The sequence below is a fragment of the Tiliqua scincoides genome, chromosome 1 (assembly GCF_035046505.1).
Source record: "Tiliqua scincoides isolate rTilSci1 chromosome 1, rTilSci1.hap2, whole genome shotgun sequence".
Taxonomy (NCBI): Eukaryota; Metazoa; Chordata; class Lepidosauria; order Squamata; family Scincidae; genus Tiliqua; species Tiliqua scincoides.
The window spans coordinates 209,074,914-209,081,329 of record NC_089821.1 but is presented as its reverse complement, the minus strand read 5'-3'; positions in this window follow the sequence as shown (position 1 = coordinate 209,081,329).

Genomic DNA, 6,416 nt, shown 5'->3' with positions numbered 1-6,416 from the left:
TTTCTAATACCCACTTTTTGGCTAATTAACACCCTCCTCCAAGAACAGCTGCTGTGGTGTGTAAAGACAGTGGTATTCAAACTGGGTTCTGGCCTCTGTGCCCTTAAGGGGGGGGCAGGCAGGAGACGGGGAAGGCAGCAGCACGATCCGCAAGATTGCACCACTCAGGGGGGCTGCAGGGGCTTGGGTGCACTTGCCCAAGCCTCCTGCAGCCTCCCGGGGGTGCGGGGAGCCCTGCGCAACCTTCAGCAGGGCTCCCCACTTCAGGAAAAGTGAAAGCAGAGCAATTGTACCCACTCCACAAAACTGGAAGTGGAGCATGATCGCTCCGCTTTACCTTCTGATGGGGCTGCAGGGACTGGGGTGCACTGCCCTTCCCAGAGCTGTCAACTAGCTGTCAGAACATGGAATTGCTGTCAACACCACATCATCCATCTGATGATCTTCTGATCTTGCATTACAGTATATCACCTGAAAGATATATATATTTTTAGAGCTAGGTGTTTTCTTCAGACCAAGTTGTAAAGAAATCACTTGTCCATTTAGCTAACATAGGCTGCAATCCTAACCAATTTTCCAGCACTGACATAAGGGCAATGCAACTCCAAGGTGAGGGAATAAACATTGCCCTACCTTGAGGAGACCCCTGTGACTGCCCCCCAACTGCATGATGCAGCACATGCCCCACTGGCACAGCTATGCTGGTGCTGGAAAGTTGGTTAGGATTGAGCCCACAAGAACATAAGAAGAGCCTTGCTAGGTCAGGCTGGAGGCCCACTTAATCCAGTGTTCAGTTTTCCACACTGACCTCTGGTCAGCCACAAATAGTTGAAGGCATGCTCCTCTCCCACTGTTGCTCCGCTACAACTGGTTTTTATACTGTCTCTGATCCTGGAGGTAGCATGTTGCCATCATGACTAGTAGCTAGTGATGGACTTACCCTAGAGAAGACATTGTAAGACCACCTAAGCTAATGGCTGTCATCACAACATCCTGTGGCATCAAATTCTATAGATTAACACTTTGTGAAGAACTGCTCACTTTTGTCAAATTTTCCAGCAGTCAGTTTCATTGGATGACTGGATGGGGGGAGAGGACTACTCTATCCACTTTCTCGGTACCATGTATAATTTTATAAACATCCATCATGTCCCATCCCCCAATTAGCCACCTCATTTTGGACACTGAAAACGATTCAAATGTTGTCTTTCCTGGGCAGGAAGGAGCCCCAGGCCCTTGATCATTTTAGTTGTTTTCTTCTGCACATTTTCTGGCTCTATGGGATGTGGCGGCAAGAACAGTACAGGGTATTCCAGATGCAGCTGAACCACGCGGAGCCCAATCCTGTGTTCGGTGGCATGGTTCTGTTTGCAAGCCTCACCGCTGGGCTCCCGCCTGTGCTAGCACAATGCCTGCCGGTGCTGGGCTAACGCTGGGCGGCTCAGCGGCCTCCCCGGATTGCCGAACCGTGGCACGGCAGGTGGGGTGGGGGCGGGGGCAGTGAAGAGGTGTTCCAGGGAAGGGGGAGGCAGGTAGGGAGCAGAGAGAGGGCGTGGGGAGGCGTGCCGGGGAGAGGGAGGGAGGCAGGTCCACAGAGCTCAACTCCACAGAATCCAAGGCTCTGCGCCCTACATGAGTACTTTTACCTTACCGCCGGCAGTAAAGTGAGTAGCCCCATTGCGGGGCTACTTACCTTACCCGGGAGAAGGGGATGAAAGTCCCCTTCTCCTGAGGCGCCTCCCGCGGTAGACCTGGACGTGTAGGATTCGGCGGCAGCCCTTCTTGGTGCCGCTGAGCCTGGGCGCCCCGGGCAGCTCAGGATTGGGCTGACATTTGTCTATTCTCTTCTCAACTTACGGCTGAGTAGGATTACCTGGTCAGATGCATCCCAAAACCTGAAGTTTCTGCCATGGGGCCTGGCAATGTCACAAGCTTGCAACCCTTGAAAGAGAAAATCTGGTAATGGGGCAAAACCTAACAGTGACCCAAACATCACCTGAGAGTAACTATTGCTGCCCATCCACCTGAGAAGGAAGCAAAATGTTGAGAAAGCAGGGTCATTTGGGGCAACCTGGCCGCCCTCCTCTTAACCCTGAACAACCAGATGTCCCAAGCTTTGAATGTGTACAAAGCAAATACTGGTATGTTATAGAAATCCAAACTTTTCTGCTTAATGGAAGTCTCGCCTAAAATTTCCAGGAAAAATGGTGTACGGGGGAAGCAAATGAAGGAAAGAGACCCAGAGCATTGTGCTGACCCAGCTCTGCTGGCTTCACATGTCTCAAAATGCATGACTCCATTACACAAGGTTTAGCTAATGAGGAATGAGAAAGATGTTATCTATTAAAACAAATGGCAACTAAATGAATCGGGGCTGCTTTTCAAACTGTTGCCGCTTAACAAAACCCTGGCAAGACATTTTCTGCACAGGATATGAATCACCCAAACTCTCAAAACAGCGAGACCAAGGCCACCTACATTCAGAGTTTGTACAGTATGACCTTAAGGCCCAACATCTACCAGAAGTTGAGTAGAAAAAGGCCATGCTTGGAAGAATAAAAGGGTTTACATCAGTATTAAATAATTCTCTCTTAGAGATGCAAATTTCTAATTAGTTACTGTGGAAACTGTAGGGGCCTGGAAGTAAGCCCTGCACAATGAGCGTGTGAGTTTACTTTTTTGATTTACTACAGGGCTGTAGTAGCAGAGGGAGGGGAGACAGGGAGAAGGGTGGAAGTAAATTCATTGCTTTTAACATGACAACAGAATAAAGTGCAGTGAATGAAGTGACTTTGTTTGGTGTGTGGCTGTTGTTACGGACCCCAGAGGAACTGTACGTGACACCCTCTCGCTTGTAACATTGCTCTGGAATTGTAGATTAAGAGTTGACAGCAGAGTCAAAGTGAATATTCTCAGCAAGTTCTGCATTCATTGTGATTTCATGAAATTCACAGGGCATGAACTCAGATTCCAATGGATGTTTCTGTTCAAGAACTTTGTATCTAAAAGTTGCTTATTGAGCACTTATTGGTGAATTTGTGGGTTGGCCTTTCTGCGCATTTTTCATGTACACCGTTGTCTTTGTGCCTTCTCTGTGTTCATTTGTTCTTTATGAACTTACCATTTATTGTCTGGAAGTGAAGACAATGCACACTTAAGATTTCATGAAGAATAACATGTTTGTTTATTTTGCTGTGTATACCACTTTGTAACCTAAGAGGTATAGAAATGTTTTATAACAGCAACAGTAATAATAATGACAATGTTTTGTGTGATTTGTAGGAAGCAATCTTTTGACAGTGTTCCAAGGAACAGCTATTCAATCCTGTTAAGTTTGAAATGTGGAAAGCCATCTATTTTGTAAATATTAACTGGGCTTTATCTCCATATTTTCCGTAACTGATAATATAGTAATTATAGTAACATTATTGACATAGGATAAACACATGCAACTGAATTCTCACTGTTCCCTTCCATTCCAGAACACTGCATCTGGTATTATGTGAGGTTTGGGGATTATTTTGAAGAAGAGAAGAACTTCAATTTTTAAGTCAGATCGCTCATTGAAGAGATTTGGTCTCATTTTAAGATGATCAGTTGTCCAATGCAAAAGCATTAAGCTGATCCCAAAATATTGAAACACTAATCTGATGATGATGGGTTTTTATATTCTGCTTTTAAACAAAAAGGGTCACAAAGCAGTTTACACAGCAAAACAAGTAAATAAATGGTTCCCTGTTCCCAAAGGGCTCTCAGTTCAAAAAGGTGCAGAACAAACAACCCCTGGAAAAAATGCTATGCTGGAGTGATTAGGGACAGTTGCCTTTCCCCTGCTAAATATATGAAGACCACCACTTTAAAATGCACCTCTGAATTGTTTACTGATATCTTGTCTCAGTATAGCAATGTTTTCTGCAGTGCCTATATTGTTCTCCAGTATGGTTAAACTCAATCATTCATTTGAGCGTCCTCAGGCCCTAAAGTTATTTAGGGGTATACTGGCTCTCCCTAGATGTGCACTTTATGCAGCTTCTTGTTTAGAACTGGGGTAATCGTTGCTGGAGACTAGGGTGTGGCAGCTAATCTTTAAGTACTGACTGCGTGTCCTTTTTTGAACTAGCCAGGATAGTCTGCTATACCTCATGATTTCTGAACGTGATACGTGTAGCTCACTAGAGTCTGGAAGAAAATAGAATCTATGGGCCTTCTTTTTGACCATCTGGTCCTGTCTTCGGAAATAGAACTCCTTTCAAAAGTTAAACAGAGGCTTGTGGACATTGAATTTCAAAACCTTCTTAGCCAGGCCACATGAACCTGTTCCCCCTTAAATTTCCACATTCCGTTAGCTCATAACCAGAAGGCTCCTTATCCGACTCTTTTGATTAATCCTAAGGAACTTCATGTAATTACACAAGCTAGATTTAATGTTGTTCCTTCGGCAGTAACCTCAGGAAGGTACCATAAGGTCCCTCTTCTTGATTGGCTCTGCCCTTGTTCTCTGCTCCAGGTCAAAACCCTTTCCCATATATTTTTCTCTTGTTCAATCCATTCGGATATGTGCTCTATTATGTGTGCTCTATCTAGAATCTAATCTAGTGAAGAAGAATGGGCTCCCAGAGCTGTTGAAACTTGTATACCTATTAAATGATGGCCCAGTAGATGTGTTGCAGGGCACTGCTAATGTCCTTTTGTCAGTTGTAGAAAAGTATGGAAAGAGATTGGTGTAATGTATATTTGTATGGTCTGTTTGCATTTTAACCTTAAAATTTGTGTGACCTTTATTTTATTTTTATTTTTAATTCTTTATTTCTTCTCATTTTACTTCTTATTTTACTTTAATGACTCATTTGTTGGAACATGAATTAATGCCAATGAAGGTCTCTAAATCTAAACTCAGTATAGCATTGTTTTCCTGTCAATATTCAGATTTAAAAATTTTCAAAACATTACACTGTGAACTATAGATGAGAATGTTATTTCTCCCCAAACATTGCGGGGGGGATGACGACAATGATGACGATGACAATGTTTTTGCCTTACCCCATTTGCAATAGGAGGGAGATTTGAGTTGGTTACGCCAGCATGGCCTGGTTGTGGGGGGCAAGTCAGCTCTTCTGTCCACTGAGAGAAGACAAAGCACCCTTCCACCCCTCGTGGACTCACAGAATGGGGTAAGTCAGCATCTGAGTAGGTTCTTTTTCCTTCTTTTAGCTTGGCCAAAGCAAGGTTCTCCCCACCTGTGCCTACTCCATATTGTGAAGTTGATATTATTCCTTTTAAGTCACCCCTGGCAGGGGCAGGGCAGGTTTGGGAGGAATAGTAAAGGAAAGGACTAGGTAATCCATTGAGGCTGTATGTTAGGGTTGGAGATCACCCTAACCTAGATCACGTCTTCTAGGCTGCATCTGTACTAACTAGTCTGCTCAACTTGAATATGAAATGAGCCTTTCTTATAAAATGCATGATGAGAGTAGGAACCTGTATTTTGTTAGTCTGCTCCCCTGGCCAAAGGTGACCACCCAGGAAAAGAAGCAAAGCGATGTCAATATCCTGGACCAGGTAGGTTTAATCCTGCACTGCTGTTGGGGAGAGGAGTTTTTTTATCAGATACAACATACTACAGAATAACTACCAATGAAGTTGTGGCCCAGTTCAATCCAATGTACTGTCACATGTCTTTATTGGGTGTGGGAGCAAAGCTAACTTCTCACAGGAATGAAAGTTGTTTTCCAAACAACTGTGAAACTCAGACAGATGAGAAATCGCTTTGGATGCCCACAAAGCTGACTTTGTAGCAAATTATTGTCGGACTTGTGAGTTGATTGCCTCATGTTCACAATGTGAGCCAGAATTCTTGTGTTCAGAATTCTTAATATGCGAAGGCTTCTGAAGTTGGCTCATACTTTGACATGCTCACAAGGTGATGATGTGGTGATTCAAAAAGGCTACCTTGAGGGTGGAAAAATGTTTGCTCATCAATCCTATAGCCACAGCTCCCTTGTTGACTTTAGTCATATTTAAGGTAGGAGGATCTGTTTGGTGTGGATTTATAGTTTATAGTATTTAATGCATAAATTTTTAAACTCTGAGGGCAGAAGAAAGAAAAGACAATACATCAATTAGTTTTGTTTTGCAATACATCATACCAAGATGAATAAGACTCTTGGACCAGTAAGGTCTTTCATTAAAAGTTCTGCATAGATTAACATTATTTTTACATCCCTATTTTATTATAGTCTGTGAAATTAAAAAATGCCAAACTGTAGAGTGGAAAGGGTGCAATCCTAACCTATTTTCCAGCATCAACATAAGGGCAGTGCTGCTCCAAGGTAAGGGAACAAATGTTCCCTTACTTTGAGGTGGCCTCTGTGAGTGCCACCCAACTGCAAGATGCAGCACATGCCCCATTGGTACAG